At 35.7% G+C, this 13,150-nt stretch overlaps 1 protein-coding gene across 1 annotated transcript in view; it reads right to left on the bottom strand.

Moving 5' to 3' along the window:
• LOC121371321 overlaps positions 1-13,150 on the bottom strand; it is a 235,223-nt gene that overhangs the window by 122,297 nt on the left and 99,776 nt on the right. The window lies entirely within an intron of this gene.

Raw genomic sequence — 13,150 nt, forward strand, 5'->3', positions numbered from 1 at the left:
TAACCAGACATATAAACATTCTGGACAGCGATCATCCATATAACACTAACGGGTTATGTGTTGTTTTTTTATAACTAAAAATGAAATTGTCGATATTTTAATTAGATAATTTATAGTAGAGCGAGAGAACACACAACGATATCAGGCCTATACATTGCGACCGATTTGGTCGCATATGCGACCATTGTTTTCTGAAACATTGTATATGGTCGCCCCCAACCGCCCACCACCCCCACACACCCGGCGACCGACCAAAAGTTCATATAACAGATAACAAATAGTCACGCTAGGGGACAATTCTGGGGAAATAGTCGTTGAATACCACTAAACTTTAAGCGCATAGGCGGAATCCAATTTGCCTTCGATTTAAGAGATAAAAATCATTACATCATCAATAATATGATCACCGCGAAAATGGACCCAACCATGTTTTCGCCAAATGATCGAAATCAAATTTCAACATGTATATATTATCAGAGTAAAATCTAAATAGTTATAAAAGTTTCTTGGTACACCATATGAAACACTTTATTTAAAAGGAAAGTAAAAGTTTGTAACAAAACATTACAATCGTATTAACAACTTTAAAAAAAAAAAAAATGATCACGTGATGAACATAGACTGGGATCTCTGTCAACCTTTTTTTATATAGCACGCAAACAAATCGTCAGCATAAAGTAGAAAACCAGTTAACTATCGGCGAATCCCGAATATATACAAAGATTCACGAATGTATTACTTGCGATGTTCCGACTATGAGGCAATTTTGTCCCACCTTTTCCATGAAAAATACACAGTACTGTTATTATAAATTAAAAATTAAAATCGTATTCGTTACAAATAAAATGTGTTATTAATGCATGAATTAAAAAGCAGAGGAAAATAATTTTCAAACGTGTATTTTTGCTTATCACATATTTATTTAAGAATTGACCGCAATTATTTTTTGGTTCATGCAAGTATGAACCGAAAAAACGATGTGCACACTGTATGATCCCGGGTAGGGGGTCATACAAAAGTATGGACATCGTTTTTTCGGTTCATACTTGCATGAACCAAAAAATAATTGTGGTCAAATCTTATAATTAAATTAATATGCATACTTTAACAATACATAAATCCATAACTGGTTCAACAAAGGCCATGGTTTGTGCTATCCTGCCTGTGGGAAGCGCAAATAAAAGATCCCTTGCTGCTAATCGGAAGAGTAGCCCATGTAGTGGCGACAGCGGGTTTCTTCTCAAAATCTGTGGTCCTTAACCATATGTCTGACGCCATATAACCGTAAATAAAATGTGTTGAGTGCGTCGTTAAATAAAACATTTCTTTCTTAACAATACATAACTGAATTTATTTTGTTTAGCTTTAAATACGCATGTAGTATTGTTTGTGTAAACTTCATTGATACTTATGTCGCGTAAGAATGCGAACGTTCATTCACTATTATTTGAATCAGGTGATTTTTTGTAAATGACGTCATTTCCTCTAGCTGCTGTGCATTTTTATGGATCATTTAGTTATATTGGAAGGAATTGTCCTATTCGTGTTTAGTTTATATTTTATGAAAGTGAATCAAGGGAACGTGTCTAACATTTATGCTGTCGGTGGAACCGTTTAATTTTCGCCAACAGCTGTTGAATATCGTTTACAAGTAAGTTACAGGCGTGAAGTTTCCTACATGATTTCTTTGGCCAACGACCGAGTCTCATGTCATGATTAGCGAAGAGGTTTTTTTGTTGTGTGGGTTTTTTTTTAATCAATGCGTATAGATCCATATGTCTACTCTGCTATAGCATTTTCCATTAGTTTATCGTATACATTTTTTGTAGCTTTCACGTGTGTTTTCTTCAAAATATCTAAATATGATTGCCAGAATAATCCGGCTTGTTGCACAAAAGTAGTGCGAGTCAGTGGGGGGGGGAGGGGGAGGGGGTAGTAGGCGTGGCTTAATTTTTTGGGGTTCATCGAGATATGAACGAAAAAAAAGGAAGCACCTCTGGACCAATCAGATAGACGCAAAGAAAATTTAATTATAACAGCATACATCAATGAATTGAAATAGTGTTTTATGTATAGGAGGACTGCCACTCTCCAGCGTTGCATTTTAGTAAACATATTTTTAAATCAACTTATTACAATCAAGATGTTATGATAGAGACTTAGACTATACTTTCTGGTGTAATACTCAACAGACATTTACAGATACTAAAATCAGCCAGTACATATATAAATTGCACAATTGTTTCTCTGGTACACTTCATGCTTTTCAAGGTTCATTAATATTTACAACAATAGTTTACACACACTCACATACGCACACACACAGATACACATACACAAATACATAAATTCATACACTATGCCTCAATAGCTCAAACGGTATCGAGGCAAGTCTGCAAGTTGCGGGCGATTCGGTGCCATAGGTTCGAGTCCCAGCAACGGCATGGGACCATTTGTGAGGCCAGAAAGGATTTAATTACTAGTATCCCCTGAGCCAGTGCGTTAATATCTATGTATGTAACAGTCAACCTCGACATAGATACAATATATAGATATTCATACATCAATACATACATACATCAATACATACATAAATACATACATACATACACACACATACATACATACATGCATGCATGCATGCATGCATGCATACATACATACATACATACATACATACATACATACATACATACATACATACATAATCGGTATATAAAAATGGCCACTAATTTTGCTATTTGGCGCCTAAAAAATAGAAGTAGGCGCCATCTGACTCCTGAACAGAAAAGTTAACGTAGAGAGATGAATATATTTAACAATATGCTTTATATTAATATTTAATGTTTTTATATTTATAAGGATGGAAGTTGAATTAGCTTAAAAACAGATGGTCTGGTTTAGAAATATTTGTTTACGCATAACATGCTAATCTCATGGTAAAAAGAATATTAAATACAAAATAAAATTCATTTTCTGTATCTCCACTGTAAATTATATAATTATAATATCGACAATTGCATTTTTAGTAATAAATTTGTTTTACACATAACCCGTAAAACATATTATAAAGTCTAGTTCAAAGAGGTGTAAATATGAACTAATATTCAAATATATTAAGCTCAAAACGTTTAGCAATTTCGTATCTCTGCATTGTACTTTAAAAGTAAGCTGCATTCTTGACGTGACATTTGCATATTTCATTTTATATTACAAATCTCCTATTACTCATACCAATTATACTAACAAATGATGCATCAGTTGAATCCAGTGTTTGATTTCACTTTGAAAGTCACGAGTTCTATCTTATTTAATGACATTTACCGAACTGAGATAAACATTTGTTTGCTTAAAACGCACATGCATTTTATGACCAATATATCGTTCTCATTTTTGTTTATTTTCTTAGATTCTATAAAATAAATTTTGTAAAAATAAAAGTGTATTTTAATATCTAGATAAAACACAAATGGCAATTCCAAAATTAATCACAGATGTTTTTAATAAAAAATATAATAAAACATTTTCATTTTATTCTGTGAGGTTCACTTCTAGATCATTATGAGGCGCCACTGTACTTATTTTGGAATTTCTTGATATCATGAAATTTAATTAATATACGGTGATTCATAAAATAAAGGTGAAAAAAACAACACTTCCCACTTTTATAAGTTGAATAGCGGGAACAATTTAAGAAATCGAAATCCGTTTATTACGTTCTCTATTGATGTTGTAAATATTCATTTTGATAGATAGATTACTTTTAAAAAGACGCATGACACTAAATATAAATATAAATAAAAATGATATACTATTGAAAAGGTTCTCAATATCTATTGTACATTCTAAACTATGATCGAATGGCAAATTATTTTCTTTTACCACTGTCCGTAGTTTGCTTTTCATAATGAAAATCATTTTCCTGCTTCTTGGAGATTAAGTTTGAAGAAGTAAGGAAGCGCATTTCATTCTGGTAAAGGAGGCTAACAGAACATGATTCTTAAATTGGCCAACGTTTTCGTACACACTGCAGACATTCAGTAGCATCACAGCTGTACAGCAGATTTTGTGTTATGTGACATTTTGAAAGTAAGCCATGTTTCAAAATGAAGCTTTACCACCAATAGATAATATAATAAACTGTTGTTTTTTGTTTTTGCAAATCTTCAATGTTCTGTCTGGCATGTTTTCCCCGTTATTCAACATCAACACGTTAAACGTTTTTGTTTCATTATTATTTATAAAGTAACCGATAAATTCGCCATATCAACAATTAATACAATCAGTTTAGTCTAATAAATTTACTAATATCAAGAAACGAACTGAGTTTGTGATATAAAAATTCACTGTTAAAGAAATTAAAAGAATTATTTATTTATCAGGTACAATACTGCAGTTTAACATAATATTGTTTTGTAGTTTTAATTTTAGTTTACCGTATTAGGTTTTTTCAGGTGTTTACATCTTTTTTTAAACCATTATTACACGTTATTAAAAACGTCTTGCTTAAACTGTCAGTTTTGTGCAAATCAAACATGTCCCTGGCATTTTAAGCGTACTGCATCAACTAGAGTTAATGAATATAAATAATGTTTATCAGATTAAAATATTATTTGTACATTCAACTAATTTGTCTGCCGATAGTTACTTTGAACACAATCATTTATTATGTTTAATTGAACATTTGTTTTTCAGCCATAGGACCACAATAAATATTGTATTCAACAATTTAAACAACATTATTGCCTATAATTATGTTCTCACCAGCACACCATCCATTATGTATTTATGGAATAATGACGTAGCAATTTATGTTACTACATCATCAGCAATAGGGTATTGTCTAATTTGTACTGGCTGCAATAAAGACAGATGATGTGAATGTAGATTTCTTGAAACCAAAAATAAATAATATAATAATAATAATAATAATAATAATACCGTAAAGAAATTGCTTTGGTATGAAATGAGTACTTGAATCTGAGAGTGATTTTTTATTTTCAAAATTTATTTCTCAATATCATGGAATACGGATTAGAACAACATCGCCCCATATCATCAGCATGTCTATTCAATACTCAACACGAAATAACCATTGTATCGACATCTTTTTATTCTTGGCACTTTTCTTGAAATCTCTTAGAGAGAGAGAGAAAAAAATCTTTCAAATCAGATATCTCTATCTTTAATTTTCTCTTGCAGATTTCCTCTTTACGAGGTGGTAAATTGCATCTTTGCGGCATTATGGGGTTAATTTACGCCATTTCTTCTGGTTGTATCAAACTTGGACACTGGATAATTGTCACCATACAGCGAATATTCGTCCATTGTCAATTACATCCTGCGCAACAACCTCTGAAATTGACAACCGCGTCTCTACCTGACAGAGACTTGTCAATATCTCGCAATGGAAACAGACCATCTTTTCACAGAGACGGACAAAGTGGCGCGTCGTTCGAGAGCGGTGCCGCGACGCTTCGCTATCTTCCGGGGAGGGCCGCGCGAAGTGCCGCAAATGGCCGTTATCTACCGACAGGCCCTGTCACCGTATATGGCTCTTTATGACGATAATCTCGAATGAGAAGATGTATATACATCGTCATCATCATCATCTCTCTCGGGAGTGAATAGGGACCGAATCTCACCCCCACAAGCGTCTCATTCTCTTCGACAATCCGTTTTGAAAATGGAGAAAAAACGAAAAGTGACAGGGAAGGCGCGTCGATGAATGGGTCGTTTATTAGCGAGCGACGAGAGTAGGCTGGGCGCTATAGAACCCGGCAATTAATCGGATCCCGGTGACATGGTCGATGGATGGCCCCTTCTCCTGGATTCCGCTTTTACTAATGACCCTTTACAATCTCTTAGAAACCTTCTGAATGTTCCATTTAGAGGAATTCAATTTTTCCAATTAGTACGCTCAGTGGAGTTTATTATCTACGAGAAAAACCGTAATTACACGAAATGTAATTTTGAGGGTGTTGAATTTAGACCGATCTCCTCAAGTGCGTTGCGCCTCCACCGCTGCGTCTGAGATAGCGATGCTGGGGTAAGTCAATTATGGCCGACCAAAAAGGAGAAGCCGAGTTTGTCGCATTAAAGAAGCGACAACGTCTTCTCCAGGGTAAACGGTTTATTGGCCTCGAATCATCGAAGAAAATTAGACAGTGAACTTCTAATGGATTATTACATTCCGCTTAGAATCGAATCAAACGTGTCCACAGAACGTCCATTTGTGGACGCGGCGCTTCAATGGCGAAGGTAACTGAGTTTGCCTCGCGACACCAAGATGTTTGTAACCTTTGAAATTGGATTATTTGTCACGGAACAAAATTGGACTCCTTTCGTGCATGAGCGTTTCTGTGCCGTGTCGGTGATCAGCGGAACGCGCTCAGTGTCGAAATTAGCCATTCTTCCTCATTAGGATTCAAGCCGGGTTTTCAAGAGGGGCTAATTCGCGCGATTTTCGGAATTTTTTCCGGATCGTTTCTCTCCTAAGTTGATATTTTTGCTCGTGTACACCTTCTAATTCCTTCTTTTAGTCGCTTGGTTTGACGGAAAATTGCCGACAATTTTCCATTTAGAGTAGAATTGTTGATTTCGGCATGAATCTCAAGAAGGAATTAAATGACATCCAAAGTGTTTGTGAAGGCAATCTATTCCGCGAACCCATCTAAGAATTGCAATGCATGCGCTCATTAACATTTATAACGACTCGGAGCGGAGGACTGTGCAAAAGATCAAAGAAAACAAAATCTATTTGTGTTCCTTCCAACACTTTATCTTTTTAAAAATCTTCTCCCCCCACCCCACCTTTTTTTAGGTGATGATTATTTTCATGCTTAATGTAACCTAATAGTATATACCTTAATTAGAGACCCAACACTGCCTGATGAAACAACTGTATATACCTTAATTAGAGACCCGACACTGCCTGATGAAACAATTGGTCCCGTTACATAAACATTTTTTTCTTTTTGTTTGTTTTACTTGCAATTGTGACTACTTCCCAACCCTGTTTTGTTTAACGACAGCACTAGAACACATTGTTTAACTTTAATCATCATCTAGTGAAAGTCAAATATTTGGTCATGGTAATAAGTCTTCAGAAAAAACCCGCTACATTTTTTCCATCAACAACAAGGGATCTTTTATATGCATGTTCCCTACAGACAGGACAGCACATATCACAGCCTTTGAGATACCAGTTGTGAGACACGTGAAAAAAACCCTCAATGGGTTGTCCGAAGACGTTCAAATTCTACGACTCGAGCACCCCAGGCGAGCGCTTTATCGCCTGAGCGACCCCTTCCCAATCCTACTTTCCATCAGATATAATATACATCCCTGTAAATGTACATGATTACATACATGTTTACCAATTTGTATCGAGAATAATTGGAGGTTATCCTAAAAAATTATCACACTGACAAGGGCCGTATCTAGCAGAGGGCTGTTCACCATAATATCCCCAAAATATGAGAGAGAGAGAGAGAGAGAGAGAGAGAGAGAGAGAGAGAGAGAGAGAGAGAGAGATCCTATTTCAGTTTTGAAAATGCCATTTTCTTACAGCCCTCCGATTACTCTAGTGTAATGACGATGCCAATAAACAAATATTTGTGCTTGTTCACAAATACTTTAAACAGACACGACGCTTTGACTAAGAAAACGTTATTTCGTGGTGCGGAATAATTTATTTATTTGTTGTTACTTTTTTACTATTATATTGTTATTACTTACCAGTTGGGATGTCTGAGAAGATAAAATGTTAATAATGAATACAGTTACAGGGACATTCCTGAGTGTTCTGCAATTTTTAAGATGTTATTGATTAAAAGAGACTTTTTAACGATTGTAATTACATATCAAGTATATTTTTTCTGCATAAAATATTAAAGGCTGTATATTATTTTCTGATTGTTCTAATATTTGTACTAGGTTAATTTTCATTTTATTTCCTAAAACAAAAATCCAGTTTGGGCTTCTTACAAATATTAAGACGACCAGAAACGCATTGAATATACAGACACTGATATTGTAAACAAGAAAATGTATTTCAATATGTTTAATCGTAGAAATATTTTATTAGTCGGAAACATCTTACAATGCAGCAAACTCCTTTAATCCATCGAATACTTCTATTTCTTTTCTTTTCTTTTCCTTTTCTGTCCTTTCAGTTTATTCAATCGGTTTAGTTTTTTTCACAAACGTTTACTTTCATAATTTTTATTTATTTATTTATTGAAACTTGCAGTCGCCATTATTGTACAATTTAATGTTTGTAATTAGGAGAGGGCCTAGTAAGTTGGATAGCTTGTGCCTAATCCTTTGTATATATTTCTTACATACCCATTGGTGAGAACATCATGCGTTACTTTTGATAACACATAGTTGTTTACACATGTATGTGTGTTAACAATTTCAAGACATACGACTGAATGCTCCTAAGTGATAATCAAGTCACCAATAGCATACGTCCAATAAAAAAATGCAATGGAAATCGATTACACTGTGACGTATAATTAACCTAACAATCATGTGTCTGTGCTACAAGTGCAACGACTGTATATAACTTTTAGTAGAATTTTTTTTTTTTTTAATTTGCTTAAAACCTGTTTTTTTATAATATGTAAAAAAAAAAAGAAGAATACATTCGTGTCCGTTAGATACCATTTACTTCACAACTCGTTGTTTAAAAAACGTATAAAACTCGCTTTCGCTCGTTAGATACATTTTAAAACAACTCGTGAGATAAATGGTATCTAACGGCCACTCATGTATTATTCTCTATATAGGAACCAATTTATCTGCCCCCCCCCCCCCCCCATCTTATATGGTACGCCGTTTACTAATGGGAAACTTCATGGTATTTGTTCCAGTATCATGAAAATAAAAATCATTAAATATACATGGAAACTTTATATCATATGAAAGAACACATTATACGGATCTTGAATATGCAAAATTGTAGACGTGTACACTACACCAGGCAGACTTTGTAAGCATTTTTGTTGTGGCCAAAAAATATTTTTAAAAATTGTGACGGATGTGACATTAGTTTTCTTCAATAGCTTTATTAAAAATGCACAAGAAAAAAGATGTTTATCACAGACATGTATTGAAACCCTCATACCTTTTTCACTTGTGCATAGAAACTTTGGTTATAAATTATATAAGTAGTAAACTGATGTTTGTAACTAATTTGAAATGTCACTGTGAATCATGGTAGGAACCGTTGTCTAAGACTACTTGCACCTTCTGCGGAAGCCCATTGGGCTATTTTTCGCTTCAGCCAGTGCACCACGACTGGTATATCAAAGACTGTGGTATGTGCTATCCTGTCTGTGGGATGGTGCATATAAAACATTCCTTGCTACTAATCGAAAAGAGTAGCCCATGAAGTGGCGACAGCGGGTTTCCTCGCTCAATATCTATGTGGTCCTTAACCATATGTCCGACGCCATATAACCATAAATAAAATGTGTTGAGTGCGTCGTTAAATAAAACATTTCCTTCCCATCAGTGTCTGTGTAAACTGAGGACAGTTCCTGCACCAGTTTATTTTAACCAGTTCAGGAACTGTGAATTACCCAGTCAACCATGACAAGTGTTTACATCCACTGAAAGAGTTCTTCAGGAAATACGTTCAAGACACGGTAACGGAAACTGTGATCTTTGCGTAGCTTGTAATGTTATTTCTATCCATATATCCTTTCACCTGTTTCACAAAGCTGAAGTAGTTTTTTTTTTTTTTTTTTCTGTGTGTGAAGTGATATAGTTCTCAGACACCAATTACACGCAACTAGCTAGACAACATTGCTTTGTGAATGTTTACCGTTTCCGTATAACGTCTGATCAATTTCGTTTCAAAACCTGATCATCTGTTAAAATCTTTCTGACGTGTTTATTTTCTTTCTGGTTTTCAACTCCAAGTTCCACGTATTTGCCAGCAATCTTACAAACTAACGAGCTGATTATGTTAATTTAACCGACTGAGTTACAATCACGTGACAGCATGATGATCATTTTACAAAGCGCGAACTAGGCACGTGCTCATACATACATCCATTCACCTGTTTCCACAGAATTCCTTATAACAGATCGTCTTATTAAGCAAAAACTGAATAAACCTTTAAAACCGATTTTTCCTTTAATCAAATGGAAAGAGTGTTTACAAATAACATGACATATGCCCCTTTGATACGCAAATTAATATATACGTTTAATACTTGATATTTTGCACGCGACAGGGTCGTACTTTCAAGTGCACCGTTCTCTAATTCTTATTTGAAATAACAGTCTCATAGGATATATATTTACACAACCTCTATTGTTGATAAATATCACTGAAACTGATTACTCTAATTTGATTTAAAGCACGTAAGGAGATTTTTTTTTTTTCAGCTGAAAAATGTTCAGCGTTCAGCCAGAGAGCGCCGAAAAACGTTCGTTAGACGGGTTCATACGTTTAACGTTAAACCGAATAAATACATCTGGAACCAGTCAAATAGGTCGCGAACGTTAGCGTCGCTTGTTATCCTTGAACGCAGTACTGGTCCCAGTCTTTATGTTAGACAGGGGCACTCTTAATATCGAATCGTTCCTTGCTCATGTAGATACTTGGAGTATATATATATATATGATATTTAGTGTAAACAAAACCCAGATTTATGTCTGATACTAAAGGCGAAGTCACACGATACGAGTGCCTTGTACGAGAATAGCCGATCGACAAGACACACTACAGTTTCATTGGTTGCTATATGCAATCGACTTTTATCGTGGCTATTCTCATACGAGACATTCGTGTCGTGTGCTTTTGCCTTTAGTAAGATTTAAATATATATATATATATATATATATATATATATATATATATATATATATATATATATATATATATATATATTCTTAAACAGTTTGTGCAAGGCAAATAAAATGCTCTGAAACCAACTTTAAATTTGTAGATGGTTGAAATTTGTAACTCGTGTGAAAGAAAACACACGATATTTTTTTTTATGAACAATAAATGTCTTGAAAATTATTTAATTTTTTTCTTCAGTACCGTTAAAGGGACCTTCCTAAGTTTGCTGCCTTTGTAACATGTTTCGACAGTTTTCTGATGGAAACACGTCATACCAATACCCCTGCGCGTGCTGTAATCTCACCGTAGTGCAGGGGGGTAACATTCTCTTTGAGAATGACCAATACAGCACAAATCCCCTTGTTTTCTTCGAGATTTTGACTAAAGGTCAGTATCTATCTGTGATATTTGTATTTTTGAACAGTTCTTTACACTGTTTTTATTTAAAACTTGAATTTTTATATTGATGTTGATCATCACTTTATTTGTTTGCATTACCATAGTTTGATACTCAATAGCCGATGTATTTTTCGTGCTGGGGTGTCGTTAAACATTCATTTATTCCATTCCGGTAAAATGGAGGGACGCAGCCCAGTGGTAAAGCGTTCGCTTGATGCGTGGTCGGTCTAGGATCGATCCCCGTCGGTGGACCCATTGGGCTATTCTCGTTCCAGCCAGTGCACCACAACTGGTGTAACAAAGGTCGTGGCATGTACTATCCTGTCTGTGGGATGGTGCATATAAAAGATCACTTGCTGCTAATTAAAAAAAAGTATCCCATGAAGTGGTGACAGCGGGTATCCTCCCTCAATATGTGTGTGGTCCTTAACCATATGTCTGACACCAAATAAAATGTGTTGAGTGCGTCGTTAAATAAAACAGTTCCTTCCTTCGTATCGGTAAACAAATTTACCCTAAGGTTTTAAGAAGGGTAGGGCAGGCGCGTAAAAAAAATTATGCGGGGGTTGGGGGGTTGGATTGGGTCAAGACTGGCGAGTGATTTTCAGATGTGTGTGTGTGTGTGTGTGTGTGTGTTGTCATGCTCTCCCGGAAAATATATTCTTTTTTAATCGCTTTGAGCGAATGGGTTTGACATACCCCTACCCCCCCCCCCCCCACACACACACACACACGCGCGCGCGCGCACCTGTATGACCACAGGAATGGACTACAACTCCCATCGTGTGTAGTATGCAATGACCCCAGACTGAAGCATTCCCGCCACACATATCGGCTGGCAGACGACAAACAAGTATCACAGACAACAATGGGATGCAACGACAGAAACAGATGGACTCATCTGTGTACCTGCGGAGTGTTGCCTACCAGAACGAACGGTTGTTACGGAAACACGACGACCACACCCTAACACAAACACGCTGACTAATTGCTTGACCAGTGGTGTCCCTACTCTGACCCTGACATTCTCACAACCTACCTGGACACTGGTCAGAAGGTACAGTTGGAACAATGGATTGACAGTTCCCCGACAATGACGGCAAAAATGTCGAGTTTAGAATTACAAGTGCGCGTACGTTAATAACGGTCTTGTTAGGGCTACCAAGCTTTCATGTGTAGGTATTGTGTTTCAAATGGTATACATATTCAAGGATTTAACAGTAAGAAAACAAAAGAAAACAAAGAAATAAAATCTGACCGACAGAACCGTTATTCACAATCAAAATCTTATCTCTGCACCATACAGAGTCGAATGGGTATTTGGCAAGATAGGGACCGATTCCATGAATCTCTATCTAGTGCCTCGTCTACAAGATGACAGCCACTCTCGATGAGATCCTTTTATTTACTGATTAATACATATTTCTTGCACTGCCACAAAGAGGACTGCCACTTAATCAAAACTATTACAATGAATGAATGAATGAATGAATGAATGAATGTTTAACGACACCCCAGCACGAACAATACGTCGGCTATTGGGTGTCAAACTATGGTAATGGAAAAACACAAAACTATTACAGGACAAAAAAAAAAAAAAATGGTTCGTTTAACGACATCTTGAAATCTAAATCACATTGATTTATTCATCAACGGCTACTATACTGGATGTCGAACATTTGGTAATTCTGACATATAGTCATAGAGAGGAAACCCGCTACATTTTCCCATTAGTAGCCAGGAATATTTTATATGCACCATCCCACAGACAGGATAGCACATACTGTCCTAAGATTTCAGTTATTATAAGATGTTTTAGGCAAATACGGAGTCTTCTATTACTAAAATTACGTAGTAAGACATTTTTATCTCACCTCTATAACTGCA

Source organism: Gigantopelta aegis, chromosome 1 (genome assembly GCF_016097555.1).
Source record: "Gigantopelta aegis isolate Gae_Host chromosome 1, Gae_host_genome, whole genome shotgun sequence".
NCBI classification, from domain to species: domain Eukaryota; kingdom Metazoa; phylum Mollusca; class Gastropoda; order Neomphalida; family Peltospiridae; genus Gigantopelta; species Gigantopelta aegis.